This window comes from Callithrix jacchus, chromosome 1 (assembly GCF_049354715.1).
Source record: "Callithrix jacchus isolate 240 chromosome 1, calJac240_pri, whole genome shotgun sequence".
In the NCBI taxonomy this organism is placed as follows: Eukaryota; Metazoa; Chordata; class Mammalia; order Primates; family Cebidae; genus Callithrix; species Callithrix jacchus.
In genome coordinates this window covers 192560347-192576199 of record NC_133502.1, presented here as the reverse complement: position 1 = coordinate 192576199, position 15853 = coordinate 192560347, and positions in this window count along the sequence as shown.

Sequence of the window (15853 nt, the reverse complement as noted above, 5' to 3'; positions counted from 1 at the left end):
GCCAGGCTACAGAGTGAGAATGTCCCGGGCCTGGGAGATGCTATGTGGCACTGACTATCATCACCAAGGTCAGGTTCTTAGAACCTGTGTGTATTAATGAGGAAAGACGATTTTCTTCCGAGAGATAAGAACAAAATGGTCACCCTCCCAGAAAGGATGATAAATACCTCTTGGGAAAAGAGAGGAAATGCTGTTTTAATTCAACTGCACATGAAGCTGCTCAACACAGATAAGTTTCCGGCAGGTTGAAGGTGGGGGTCACTGGAACCTTGAGCCCCATCCCCAGGGAGACAGATAAACCAGGCTGCCCTTGCCCTGCTTCCCCACCCAGGGCCAGCATGGTGTCACCTCCAGAGCCTCCATGGCCAGCTCGGGTGGGTTGTGGTAGTGGATCTTCTTGGGGTAGCGGGCAGCCTCCTCATGCAGGTAGTGGCCAGCCTGCCTGTAGTGCAGCAGGTAAACGGTGGGTGGCTGCTGCTGCTTCTCAGCCACCTTGCCCAGCATGTAGTGGATGAGCCACTCCTCTTTGTCACCGTCACCCTCACAGCGGGCTGCTGATGTGAAACAGTGCTGGGCTGTCTCTAGCATGCTGTCACGCCGGCCTTCCATCTGTAAGAAGACATGAGACTGGGCTAGCCTTAGGCCTGAACCTGTCCAGGGATCAGACTTTTTCCTGTACAAAGCTCTGCTGACCTATTTGCAAATTTATACTCCTGTCAACAACAGACACAGAAATGCTCTCACCGTTTCACAGCTGGTGACACTGAAGTGTGGAAAGGCCTGGGGGTTCCTCAAAAGCACATACCAAGCAAGGCACAGAGGACTTAAATTCAGGTTACCTCATGTCAACCACGGTGCTTTTTTCTACTTTCCCCCTATAGCATGTAACACAGATTCACCTAGCACCCTGCTCCACAGCACTGGAGAGGACATTTACTAATAACACCCGGCCCTACAGCACTGAAGAGGACATGCATCCAGCACCCAGCTCCACTGCACAGGAGAGGGTGTGTACCCCTGGGGTACAACAGGACTTCCCACTATCTCCTCTGTGCTCTTTAAGAGAGATGTGGAGTACTTATAGAAGGGCAAATTCCTGAGCCCCACTCAAGACTCACTGACCAGGAGACCGCATTTGCAGCAAGCACCTCCAGCCACCCTCTCACAGCCTGAAGGAAGGAAACAGCTAGCACAGAGGGTCACCTTTTAAGAGGCGTCCCAACCCTAGTCAGCTGCCAGGCAAACTCGGGAACCCTCATTCCAGAATTCTGGGCTGGAAGCTAGAGAGAAGCCTGGCTGTGTGGGCGCACAGAGCTGCTCTGAGCAGCCCACGTCTCTGATCCCTTCTCTCTGTGGTCCTGGATCAATGGCAGGGAAGCCAAAGCCTCTTCCTGCCTGACCTCAGGGGCCAGTGAGAGGGGAAGAGGCTGCAGGCAGGTCTCTGGCAAGGGCAGCTGCTGCAGCCTGCAGGAGGTGCCTCATGTTCTCATCCAGCCAAGTCGAGCCTGCCCTTGGACGTCTGTCCAGTGGGTGCTTGTTTATGTGAAAACCTTATAGCAATGGCCCCAGGACCACTGGTAGCAATCTGCTACCCAGTGTTCTGTCAGACACTTCTCAGGAGAAAAAAAAAAGACCTCGTAGGAATTGAGAGATCACCACCGGGTGAAATACGGCAGAATCACAGTGCAGGGCCAAACACGGGACCAACCAGGTGACTCCACCACATCCCCTCCAAGATGGAACTGTGTTGCAAATGTGCTGAAGTAAAAGGCAATGGCTGAAATGAAGTCCTTCTACACGAACTACTTTGTAGCTGTGTGACCTGGACCAAGTCACTAGCCCCACTGCCCATCCTGTTCTGCCACTGGCACCTATGACAACCACCTGCCAAGAAAGAGAGGGTGGCTGTGAAGAGCCCTGTCTGGGCTGGCATCTAGTACCATGCAGATCCTTGGCAAGAGGCTAGGCCTCCACCCCTTCCCCATACAGGGCACACTGCCAATATCCCTGTCCTTCTGGTGTGGCAGTCACAAAACCTCAGACAGGAACAGAAGGGGCAGTCACCTAGGGCCTGCTGTGTTTCAGAAGCTCTGATAGACACCCTCTCACTACCTTGCTGTCCTCAGAACAGAACAGGCACCTTATTCACCTTGCATATGGGGTGCCTGTAAGAGGGGCTCAGGAGATGGCTGAAGACAGGTGTTCCCAATGAACTCTCACAATACTGCCTTGGAGAAGGAACAACAGAAATGCCAGGTTACTGCTTCCAGGTCCCACAGCTAGAAACTCCTAGCTCCAAGGCCTTTCCTCTTGCCTGAGAATTAACATCATGGGGAAAGCATTTGTTCTCCTATACCACCACCTCTGAGGAGTTTGTAGGCAGAAGCTTAAGCATACAGAAGCTCGAACAGCTGTTAACATGTGTCCTGAAGCCCATCCTTAAGACACAATAAATTCAGACAGAAAAACAGCCATCAGGGGACTGTGTCCCCATGACACATTTCAGGGTTGGAAGCTGTCTCTCCAGAGGTGGAAAGAACCCAGGAGGCACAAGGCAGCCCTGTGAGGCAGTTTTTACCACGGACAACTATGGAAAACCTCCCCCCGACCTTCCCTCCCTCCCTGTTGGGACATCTGCATTCCTGGTGGATTTCCATCTCCCTCCTACCACCCTAACACTCCAGCAAGATGCCTTGGGAACCCAGTTTCAGGACCTGAGCTTCCTGTGCCAATGGCTTCCATCAGATCAACACCGAGTTCAGTCCCAAAGGCTATAAGCCTAAGTAGAGGAAAGAACAAGGCAAGGGGAAAAGGTGTGTAGAAAGTTGAGTTCAGTCTCCTTACCCACTCCCTAACTTCCCTGTTCCCTTCCAGGGGGGACCTCTACAAACGAAGCTCTACAAACCAGTGCCAATGGCAGAAAGGGCACCATGACTTCTCACCCCATTTATTTCCTGGAGAATTCCCACTCTGCCAAATCTCATTTGGCATCATTGGTGGAAGACTAGGGAGAAAATCCCAAGGACCATGATCAGCTCAGCCCACTGTGCCCCAGCAGAGGATAATGGAGCTCCTGCTGTTACAGGGAAGGCCTCTTGGGGAGTGAGGCTTTGCATCCCAGGGCAGCAGCTTCAGTCCCCAGCCTGCACAACTCTGGGGCCACTGCAACACAAATAGAATCCTGCAAGGGACTTTTGTGCAGAACAGTTACAATAAAATAGGGTTACAGCAGTTAAAAGAATGTACTAGATCCATAGGAATTATCATGGATAGAACTCAATAGCATGGTGCTGAGTGAAAAAGGCAGCTGAGTACTATATACACTATGATAGCATTTAGATTGGTGTTTTTTTCTAGGAGTACGTATTTATGTATAAAAAGTATTTTTTTAAAGTCTAGAATGAAACAAGCCTAACTATTTCTGAGGTGGTAGGGGCAGCCAGAGGGATCTGAGCTTTGCCCTTAATATTGATTTAAAGAAGCCTGTGTCCCTTGTAAGATTTAAGAGTATTTTATTTTATTTTTGAGATAGAGTTTCACTCTGTTGCCCAGGTTGGGCACTCCACAGGCTGGAGTGCGAGTGGCGTGATCTTGGCTCACTGCAACCTCCGCCTCCCAGGTTTAAGCAATTCTCCTGCCTCAGCCTCCTGAATAGCTGGGATTACAGGCATGCACCACCACGCCCTGCTAATTTTTGTATTTTTAGTAGAGACGGGGTTTCACCATGTTGGTCAGGCTGGTCTTCAACTCCTGACTTCATGATCTGCCCGCCTCAGTCTCGCAAAGTGCTGGGATCGCAAGTGTGAGCCACCACGGCTGGCCAAGAGTAATTTTTTAAAGGAAGCAATGCTGAAGACAAGGCTGTGCTGACACTTCTTTCCCCTCTCCTCTTCCAGGGTGCAGTGCTACTGTACTACTGCTACTGCTGCACTGGCCTAAACATGTCAGTATGGCTCCTTCGCTTCCATCTCAAGGAACCAAGGGTACCCTACTGAACAGAGACCTAAGGCCAGACTCAGCATCCTGCACTCTAGTAATCCCCTACCAAGAGAGACTTCAAAATCCCATCCTAAGCTTAAGAATTTTACAAGGATCCAACAAGTTCCTTTGAGGAAAAAGGGAAGAAATAGCTACTTCTGGTGGCCATTACCTCTCCCCTCCCTGTCTCTCAACTACACTATAACTAATGGCTGACCAGTTGGGTCTAAAAGCCTAAAAGCCTGTCCCTAAATCTGTCTACACTAGACGAGATGTCCAAAGACCAGGGACCAAGTTGTCACTGACCATGGTATAGCTCGAGTCTCAAGGGGAGGACTCCCAGTCATCAGTGAACTCCCAGCATGGATGTGTGGACAAGAATAAAGTATGAATGAGACAGAGTTTTGTTTACCTGAGGGCACTATGTCTGGACAGAAGGATGGCAGGCCCATCTGCAGCAACCCCTCCTCACCTGCTGCACGAGCTCAGGGGGCAGCTCGCCTCTCCACTGCTTCAGCTGGCGTGAGGCGAAGGAGTGCAAGGCGTAGGACATGGTGCCATACTCAATCCATAGGGATAAGTTGGAGCTGTCAATCTCCAGGGCCCGACGGAAGCAGTTCAAGACAGGCGTGGCATGCTTCCAAATGGGCCCATCACTCTTCAGCTCATTGGAGTTCAGCTTGTCCTGAATGCGGCTAGCCTGGGCCAGAGCCATGCTTGCCCAGGAATCAAACCTGTGGTGGTAACAAAAGCACAAAACAACACTGCATGGACAGCATGGAAGGTAATGATAGCCTGTGAGACCGACCATGGCAAAGCTTGAGCCTCAGGGGAGAGTCATCAGTGAACTCCCAGCATGGATGTGTGGACAAGAATAAAGTATGAATGAGACAGTTTTGTTTACCTGAGGGCACTATGTCTGGACACCATGGAAGCTCTCTTCCCACACCAGGGCCCAGAGCCCAGCTCTGCCACTCACTAATGCCATGACCGTGACCTAGACCTGCCATGTCTCTGAACCTTCATTCCTAACCTGTGACATAGGGCTTAGAAGACCTACTTCAAGAGAAGATCTGTGGGCATTATGAGACAAAATGTACATACATTATTAGGTGTATACAGATTTAAAACTGTTGGTCTGGTTGGTGGCTTATGCCTAAAATCCAATCACTTTGTGAGGCCAAGGCAGGAGGATCACTTGATCCCAGAAGTTTGAAACCAGCCTGGGAAGCAGGGTGAAACCTAATTAAAATTAAAAACCAGTTAGGTATGGTGGCTTGCACCTGTAGTCCCAGCTGCTTGGGAGGCTGAGGTGGGAGGATCACCTGAGCCCAGGTCTAGCCTGCAATGAGCCATGATCACACCACTGCACTCCAGCCTGGGCAACAGAGTGGGACCTTGTCTCAAAACAAAAACAAAAAATACTTATGACCTCCTGATGAGGTAAATCTTTTCTTCTTTTCTTTATGAGACTGAGTTTCGCTCATGTCGCCCAGGCTGGAGTGCAATGGCACATTCTTGGCTCACTGCAACCTCCACCTCCCAGGCTCAAGCGATTCTCCTGCCTCAGCCTCCAGAGTAGCCGGGATTACAGGCAAGTGCCACCACACTCGGCTAATTATTGTATTTTTAGTAGAAACGAGATTTCACCATATTGGCCAGGTTCGTCTTGAACTCCTGACCTCAGGTGATCCACTCATCTCAGCCTTCCAAAGTGCTGGGATTACAGACATGACCTACCACACCCAGCCAAAATAATTTTTTTTTTTTTTTGAGACAGAATCTTACCCTGTTGCCCAGGCTGGAGTGCAATGGTGTGATTTTGGCTCACTGCAACCTCTGCCTCCCACGTTCAAATGATTCTCCTGCCTCAGCCTCCCAAGTAGCTGGGATTACAGGCACCCACCACCACATCCAGCTAATTTTTGCATTTTTAGTAGAGATGGCCTTTTGCCATGTTGGCCAGGCTAGTCTCGAACTCCTAACCACATGATCCACCTGCCTTGGCTCCCCAAAGTGCTGGGATTACAGGCATGAGCTACCGTGCCCAGTCGAAATAAAACTTTTATTAGCATAAAATAGCCCTATTGATTCCAGATGATACCTTTTACCTTAAATTTTCTTCTATCTGATATCTATATAACTACACCAGTTTTCTTTTGAGTAGGAATTTCATGTATCTTTCTCCATCTGTTTACTTTCAGCCATTCTCTATCCTAGCCCCCCATACTTGCACGTGGGAGCTCTTCTCTAAAAGACTTAAATGTGCCCTTATATTGTGCAAGTGTCGTGTCTGTTCTTCTTGCATTTCCGAGTTTAGTTGCATCTCTATGATGGGATTGCTAGGCCTTTTCTGTGCAGTATCGGGTCTGGGATAGCATTGCCAGGTGCCTCTCCCACCATGATTCCAGAGCACATGTGCAGTGTCTCTTACAGACCATGGCACAGAGCCATCCTTCAGGTCCCAGAAACCCAACTTAAATGGCCTCAGACAAGGAGGGAGTTATTGCCTGGCATAACCGGGAATCCAGACGTGGGGTGCCTAGGGTCACCCGATCCCAGAGCCCTGGTCCCATTTCTCTGGGTTTCTCCCTGCTCTTTTTCCACAGCTGGCTGGATTTACTCATGGGAAGCCTTATCAGACCAGAAGCCCAGGGGATACAGAGAGGCCTTCTTCATCAACCATGCAGAGAGGCCCATCCCTGATGACCAGGACCAGGGCCCAAGTCTGACTGCCTTCCTTGGGGCACAGCACGGGGATGGAGTGGTGGAGCCCTCATGCCTAGGACATGCAGCTGACCACCACCCTCCTCTCCCCACATCCAGGCCAGGGACAGCCTGAGAACCAACTAACAATCCAGCAAGCGGGACACACTTGGTGGAACTCAGGAAGGGACAGCAGGAACCAGGCGCAAGGCCTCTGATGTCAGGGCTCACAGAAATCCAGGGGTCTCCACACCTGGGCATGCAGTGTGACAGAGACTCTCTCCTTGAAAAATCTTGAGCCAGGCTCCTCTAAGCCTTATCAACTAGGCTTTGACCTAGAGCTTCAGTGACCTCCTTAGTTGGGTCTACACTGCACAGTGTTAGCAAGATTCTTGCTACGTGGGTTTAGCCACAGCCACCTAACCTCAATGTCTGATCACCTTCCCTATCTGATCAAATTCCCAGTCCCCCAGGTGATGTCTGATCAGCCTGGCTGCGTTCCGAGGAATCCCGGGAGGTCGGGTTAGCTGGAACCCCACTTAGCCCTGAGATGCTTCCTCTCAGCCGTTTCCACCCACTCCCCCAACCCTACTCCAGGGCTATAAATCTCCACTTGCCCATGCTGTATTCGCATGGAGCCCGGCCTCATACCGGGACCTCTTCCCCACTGCAGTAGTTCCAGATACCATCTGTTTTGACCCTTTTGCTACTCTCCAGCTCTGGTCTTTCTTTTCTTTTTTTATTTTATTTTTATTTTTTGAGACAGAGTCTGGCTCGGTTGCCCAGGCTGGAGTGCAGTGGTGCAATCTTGGCTCACCTCAACCTCCCCCTCCTGGATTCAAGCAATTCTCCTCCCTCAGTTTCCCAAGTAGCTGAAATTATAGGCACCCACCACCACGCCTGGCTGGTTTTTTCGTATTTTTAGTAGAGACGGAGTTTTACTAAAACTGTTGGCCAGGCTGGTCTCGAACTCCTGACCTCAGGGATCCACATACCTTGGCTTCCCAAAGTGCTGGGATTACAGGCGTGAGCCACAGTGCTTGGCCTCAGCTCTGGTTTTCTATAACAACTGGGAAGGCACTCGGTGGGAGGGTTCAGCCCACAATGGAGAAGTCTGTTGAGAAGCTCTTCCTTCTTACAGGTCACACCTGAGCTGCCCTCCTCCTGAGAACCGAGAGAGCTTCCAGGCAGGGGGCCCTACTGTGTGTCCAGCAGGTGCCTAGGGCCACCATCTAAGAGGGTGCTCACTCTCAGGTGCTGACCCTGCACTCACACAGGTGCCTGCTCCCCTTACCCTGGTCCTGGGCAGCCCCAGCACCTGTGCATCGGGCCTCTGATGGCCAGATGTCTGTGATGTTTTGTGATGGCTGTCGCTTCCTTTCTGCTACCGGATATCTCACAAATTTCTTTTTTAGCCAATTCTAACCACAAATCATATGGAGGAGGGGATTGTGGGAAACTTAGTTCTAGTTTAGCCAGGGGGACACAGGGCAAAACCACTCCAGCCCACCTTTGTCATTGTGGCATTTCTGCACACCTCCTCTAACCATATTAACCTCCAAATAAAGCCAATAGCAGCACCGTGCTTCCGCCTGTGATGCAACTGCGCTCATATAACCAACACAGGCTAACCCTCCCCCAGAGACTCAGGTCTACAGACCACTTCATCCACCGTCAGGTGACTTTTATTAATCCTCCAGCTGATTCACACACACACACACACACACACACACACACACCCCTACCCCTTTGATATTCTGTAACTTAGATATCAAAATAGGTGGCCAGGTGTGGTGGCTCACGCCTGTAATCCCAGCACTTTGGGAGGCCGAGGTGGGTGGATCAATTGAGGTCAGGAGTTCAATACCAGCCTGGCCAACATAATGAAACCCCATCTCTACTAATAATACAGAAAAATTAGCCTGACGTGGTGGCAGGTGCCTATAATCCCAGCTACTTGGGAGGCTGAGACAGGAGAATCACTTGAACCTGGGAGACGGAGTTTGCGGTGAGCTGAGATGATGCCACTGCATTCCAGCCATGGCAAAAAGAGTGAAACTACATCTCAAAAAAAAAAAAAAAAAGCTATCAAAATAGGTTACCAGCCAGGCAAGATGGCTCACGCCTACAATTTCAGCACTTTGGGAGGCCAAGGTGGGCAGATCTCTTGAGCCCAGGAGTTCAAAACCAGCCTGGGCAACATGGTGAAACTTTGTTTCTACAAAAAAAATACAAAACTTAGCTGGGCGTGGTGGCCTGCACCTGTAGTCCCAGGTACTTGGGAGGCTGAGGTGGGAGAATCACCTGAGCCCAGGAGCTCAAAGCTACAGTGTGCCGTGATGGCACCACTGCACTCCAGCCTGGGTGACAGAGCAAGACGGTGTCTCACAAAAAAAAGAACCCCAACACACACACACACACACACACACACACATATATATATAGTAAAAAATATGTAATTGTTTATATATAATAAAAACATTTTGGCCAGGCACGGTGGCTCACACCTGTAATCTCAACACTTTGGGAGGCCGAGTCAGGTGGATCACAAGGTCAGGAGATCAAGACCATCCTGGCCAACATGGTGAAACCTTGCCTCTACTAAAAATACAAAAATTAGCTGGATGTGGTGGTACACACCTGTAGTCTCAGCTACTCAGGTGGCTGAGGCAGAAGAATCGCTTGAACCTGGGAGGTGGAGTTTGCAGTGAGCCGAAATTGCACCACTGCACTCCAACCTGGCAACAGAACCAGACTCCATCTCAAAAAAAAATTAAAAGCAGGTCACTCGTTAACATAAGATGTATCAAGCATAGGGAAGTAAGGGGGAGAAAGACAGTGTTACTAATGTTACTATAAATGCAAATACGATCATAGCAAAACAAAGAAGAAACCTCCTATGACAGTCCTTTCTGTCCTCTCACACGGTGGCAGCTGGTGGTTACTGTTTCCAGTACCCATTGTGTATTCTCTGTGCCCTCAGCAGGTACCTCGGTATTACCTCTCTCGTGGGGTGACTCAAACCTTTATTCCTGAGGATCTGGGTCATTCACACTACTGCCTGAATTATGTGGCTGTAGTTTGCAGTAACCGTTACCACAGGACATGAAGGGACCCCGAGGCTCTCAGTGTTGCAGACATACCCCCACCTCATCCCTCTCTGTGTAGCAGCACCCCAATACCCTCATAGGTTGGCTCAATCCCCCTGTGTCTGTTTTCTCTGGCATAAGGAGCTCACAGTGGCCGGGGGGCAGCCTCTTGTGGAGTTGGTGGAAGTTTGTCTCTTGGGAATTAAAGCCTCTAAAGCAGCAGAGCCCAGAGCTGTGTGGATTGGAAGCATCTTTGCTTGTGGATTTCCAGAGCCATGAATCCTGGCTAGGGGTGAAATGATGCCACATAATGGCGTTCTGGTTGCATTTTAGTGATTTCTAGCATCAACTGCATTGTACTAGAAAAGTGCAACCTGTAATTCAGCCCTTTGATTTCTTTTTCTTTTTTTTTTTTTTTTGAGACGGAGTGTTTGCTCTGCCACCCATGCAGGAGTACAGTGGTGTGATCTCGGCTCACTGCAACCTCCACCTCTTGGGTTCAAGCAATTCTCTTGCCTCAGCCTCCCAAGGAGCTGGGATTACAGGCATGCACAACCACACCCAGCTAATTTTTGTAGTTTTGGTAGAGATGGGGTTTCGCCATGTTGCCCACACTGGTCTCAAACTCCTGAGCTCAAAGTGATCTGCCTCCCTCGGCCTACCAAAGTGCTGGGATTACAGGTGTGAGACTATGCCCAGCCAGCCTTTTGATATTTGGGGACGCATTCTTTATAGGCTGCTATATGTGCACTTTTGTTCCATGTCTGCTTGCAAAGAATGCATCCTGCGCTCGGGGTGTGCTCTGCTCAATGGCATAAGGCTGTCTACAGTCTTCCTCAACCCTGCACCAGCCTTTCTCTCACGGCCCACTTATTCCACAATTACAGAGATGTATAAGAATCTGGGAGTACCTCTACATCTATAGGAGTCCCACAGTTGGAACGGGGCTCTCCAAGACAGTTCTGGCCTTCAGAATGGTTGAAGCAAACGGAAGAAAAAGACACTGAGCCCCAGGCAGAGATGTGGGGTCCTCCTCCCCCAGCTCAGCCTGGGCCAGTCTCACAGCGCCCCCTGGTGGCCTCCTGCTGCAGATCATACACTTACACCCTCAAGGACTGCACTGGAGCTTCAGACAAGGTGAGTGCTGTTCCCAGGCCCTGTTCTTGCTGAATCAGTCAGGTAGGTCTCTTCCTCTCCCTCCCGGTGACTCCCTTTCTCCACTGAAAAGGAAATGGGCTCCTGCCAGCCTTCTTGCTGTCTGAGAACGTGAAATGGCAAGGCCTCCTGTTGTGATCTTGGAACACTCCAAGCGCTTCCCACTTCACTCTTCTGTGAACTGAGCTTCCCTCAGCATTTCTGCTGACCCCATCCATGAAACGGGGAAGAAACCAAGGGCAGGCTGAGCCTCAGCCATTGTGAGGGTCTGTCCGAAGCCTGGAGGTTCCTGGTCAGGAGCTAGGTTGTGGAGCATGGGCTCAGGGAAAATTATGGCCGGGGTACTTGTGAAATCATTGTTAGGAAATACATAAATATGCCAGGCGTTAAGGTGACACGAAAACGTAACAGTGAGATGCAAGAAGAAAAGAGTTATGGTTGGAGCCTGTTTTCTCTTTCACTAACCAAAGGGCTGACTCTGACCCCAAATTTGGCCTTCTTCCCTGGTTCAGCTGCACCTGACACCCAGATACAGCACAGGGCTGGGGAGGGGCATGGAGGGGGAGCAAGCCCCCTCAGAGAAACTAACATGGGAATAGGACTCCCCTGAACCTCCAGCCCAGGCTCCTTCTGCAGCTATGGGAGGGGCATTTCCCAAGGGACCTCCTTCCCTCCGGTGGAAGACATGTTCAGGCAACACAGGAGTTCAATGGGGCTGGAGCACAGAGGTTCCAAAGATGGGGAGCCAGATCAGGAAGGGCCTGCAGGCTGGCCTTGACACTCTGGTTTACAGGGGACTCAGTGGGGGTGTTTGAGGAAGAGAGTGACCCCATCAGACTAGCAGGGTAGAAAGCACTCTGGCTGCCGAAGGCAGAATGGATGGGAAGGCAGTCAGGTCAGGAGGCTGTGCACTGGGCCAACAGAGGGATGGCAGCAGCCTCAGGTAAGGCAGAGTGATCAGAGAGAAGGAAGTGGCATCCAGTGATATCAAGGAGCAGGACTTGGGTGGCACTGTGAATTAGAAGGTAGAGGAGTGGGCATTTGATTCCAGGTTTAGGAGGAGGGAAGGACAGGAAGTAGAGAGGGCTGAGAAGCATCATCAGTATGCACAACAGGCAACAGAAGGTCACTTGTTCACACAGCAAGTGCTACTGGGAGGCCTACTCCACAGCCTCCTCAGGGGCAGAGCCCACCCCTCCAGGGCCCAGTCTGTATAGTGGGAAAGGAAGATGGGCAGAGAGAGGCTGATATTGGGCATCTCTGGGGCAGGCTGTTGATAGAAGGGAGAGGCTTCAAGCTTTAAGTAAGACTCCCAGCCGGTTGCAGTGGCTCACTATAATCCCAGTACTTTGGGAGGCTGAGGTGGGTGGATCACCTGAGGTCAGGAGTTCAAGACAAGCCTGGCCAACATGGTGAAACTCCGTCTCTATTAAAACTACAAAAAAGGCCAGGTGCAGTGGCTCACACCAGTAATCCCAGCACTTTGGGAGGCCGAGGCAGGGAGATCATGAGGTCAGGAGATCAAGACCAACCTGGCCAACACTGTGAAACCCCATCTCTACTAAAACTACAAAAAAAAAAAAAAAAAAAAAATTAGCTGGGCATGGTGGTGCACACCTGTAGTCCCAGCTACTCAGGAGGCTGAGGCAGGCGGATAGCTTGAACCTGGTAGGCAGAGCTTGCAATGAGCCGAGATTGCACCACTGTACTCCAGCCTGGCAACAGAGCAAGACTCCATCTCAAAAAAAGAAACACAAAAAAACAAAGAAGGCCGGGCAGAGTGGCTCACATCTGTAATCTCAACCCTTTGGGAGGCCAAGGCAGGCAGATCATGAGGTCAGGAGTTTAAGACCAGCCTGGCCAACATAATGAAATCCCGTCTCTACTAAAAATACAAAAATTAGCTGGATGTGGTGGCGCATGCCTGTAATCCTAGCTACTCAGGATGCTGAGGCAAGAGAATCGCTTGAACCTGGGAGGCAGAGGTTGCGGTGAGTTGGATCACGCCATTGCACTCCAGCCTGGGCAACAAGAGTGAAACTCTATCTCAAAAAACAACAACAACAAAAAATTAGCCAGGTATGGCGACATGCACCTGTAATCCCAGCTACTTGGAAGGCTGAGGTAGGTGAATCACTTGAACCCTAGAGGCAGAGGTTGCAGAGAGCCGAGATCGCACCACTGCACTCCAGCCTGGGCGACAGAACAAGATTTGGTCTCATAAAAAAAAAAAAAAGACATTTACATAAATGTTCCCAGCAGTCTCATTCACTACAGCCAACAAGTGGAAACAACCCAAGTGTCTATCAGCTGGAGAATGGATAGACCCAGGTGGTATAACAGTACCTGAGTGCTGCTCAGTTATACAAAGGAAAAACTAGGTAGGGATGAACTTCAAAAACATTATAGTAAGCAAAAGAAGTAACATTCCACGAGGGAAGTTGGTGGGTATGAAAATATTGAACTGGCAAAATTTTACTCTGTTCATTGCAGTATTAGGTATTGAGTACCTACTGACCAGGTACTGTTAGGTGCGGCCGCTGCAGAAATGAGAGGCAGACGCCATCTTCATTCTGATGACACTCACCAAATCAGCTGTTTCTGATGAACATTCAGGTACCTTGACTCTCACTCCTCAGATTTTTAGGCTTTACTTAATGCCACTTAAATCACCCTGTTACCCAAGTCTCCTTTCTTCTTCTTCTTCTTCTTTTCTCTTTTTTATTGAGACAGAGTCTTGCTCTGTTGCCTATGCTGGAGTGCACTGGTGCCACCATGGCCCACTGTAACCTCCATCTCCTGGGTTCAAGTGGTTCTCCTGCCTCAGCCTCCCGAATAGCTGGGATTACAGGCATGCTCCACCACACCCAACTAATTTCGTATTTTTAGTAGAGACGAAGTTTCTCCATGTTGTCAGGCTGGTCTAAAACTCCTGATCTCAGGTGATCTGCCTGCCTCGACCTCCCAAAGTGCTGGGAATATAGACATGAGCTACTGTGCCTGGGCTTTTAAATTTTTATTTATTTATTTAGTTTTATCTCTTTTATTTACTTATTTATTTTTTTTTAGGGAGAAAGAGAAAGAAAAAGAGGGAAAAAGAGGGAAAAAGAGGAAAAAAGAGGGAAAAAGAGAAAAAGAGGGAAAAATATTAGTTCATTCCTAAAATGGGTATCAATAATGGCAGATCAATATTTTGTGTGTTTAAAGTGGATAATGTATATTTTGTGTGTTTAAACTGGAGAGCTCTATTGAGTTTATTTGCTCTGGTTCTGAGTTCAAGTCCTGGATGTCGTTATCAATTTTCTGTCTCGTTGAATCTAAATCTCATTATGTGTCTTATGTATCTGGGTGTTAAGATCTCTTATTGTTACATTAATCCTTTTACCCTTGTATCCTTGTAGCTTTGAAATCTATTTTATTAATTGTGAGAATTGCAACTCCTGCTTTTTATTTATTTATTTTTGCTCTCCATTTGGTTGGTAAGTTTTTTTCCAACCCTTTATTTTGAGTCTTTGTGTATCTTTAGATATACTGTTAGATTTTGTCTGTATCTTTTGATTGGGGGATTTAGTTGATTTAAATTTAGGGTTACTGCCATTTGATATTAACTGGCTATCTTATCCTTTCGTTGATGTAAATTCTTCTTTATGTTAATGCTCTTTACTTGTTGGTGTATTTTTAGAAAGGGTCATACTGGTTTTTCCTTTCTATATATAACATGCTTCTTTTAGAAGTTCTTGTAAAGCAGGCCTGGTGGTAGTAAAATCTCTAAGTACTTGCTTCTTCCTAAAAGATTTTATTTTTCCTTCAATTGTAAAGCTTAAATTGGCAGGATATAAAATTCTGGGCTGAAAGTTCTGTTCTTTAAGCATATTGAATATTGGCCCCCACTCTCTTCTAGCTTGTAGGGTTTCCGTTGAGAGATCTGCTGTAAGCCTAATAGGCTTCCCTTTATGGGTAACCTGATCTTTCCCTCTGGCTGCCCTTAATATTTTCTCCTTCGTTTCGATCCTGGTGAATCTAACGATTATGTGCCTTGGGGTTGGTCTTCTTGAGGAATATCTTTGTGGTGTTCTCTGTATTGCCTGGGGTGAATAGTGTCCTGCTTTGCTAAGTTGGGAAAATTTTCCTGGATAATGTCCTGAAAAGTATTTTCCAGCTTGAATTCATTCTCTCCGTCACATTCAGGTACACCAATCAAGCGTATATTAGGTCTTTTCACATAGTCCCATATTTCTTAGAGACTTTGCTCATTCCTTTTTATCCTTTTTTCTCTATTCTTGTCTTGTCGTTTTATTTCATTAAGTTGGTCTTCGACCTCTGATATCCTTTCTTCTGCTTGATCCATTCGGCTATTTAAGCTTATACATATTTCACTAAGTTCTCGTGTTGTATTTTTCAACTCCATAAATTCATTTGTATTCCTCTCTATATTGTCTATTCTTTTCAACATTTCATCGAACCTTTTTTCCAAGTTCTTAGTTTCTTTACATTGGGTTAGAACAAGTTCCTTTAACTCCCAGAAGTTTCTTATCATCCACCTTTTAAAGCCTACTTCAGATAATGGAACACAGTCCTTTTCCATCAGGGCTTGTTCGGTTACTGATGAGTCCTTTTCCATCAGGGCTTGTTCCGTTGCTGATGAGTCCTTTTCCATCAGGGCTTGTTCCGTTGCTGATGGGTTCTGATTTTGAGTATACTCGGCCTTCTTAGGCTGTTTTTTTCCCTTCATTGTAGATGAACCGCCTTTCTAATTAGGTTTCTGAGTCGACGCCCGACTTATTGATTCCCAGTGCTGGGATCCGAGCAACCCACTGTGGCGGCCTAAATAGCAGCGATAAGACTGATGGTGCTCTTCTGCCCGGGAATCTCTGGTATGGCTTCCCTCTTGAGTCCGCAACAAGCGGCTCTGACTTCCCGGAGCT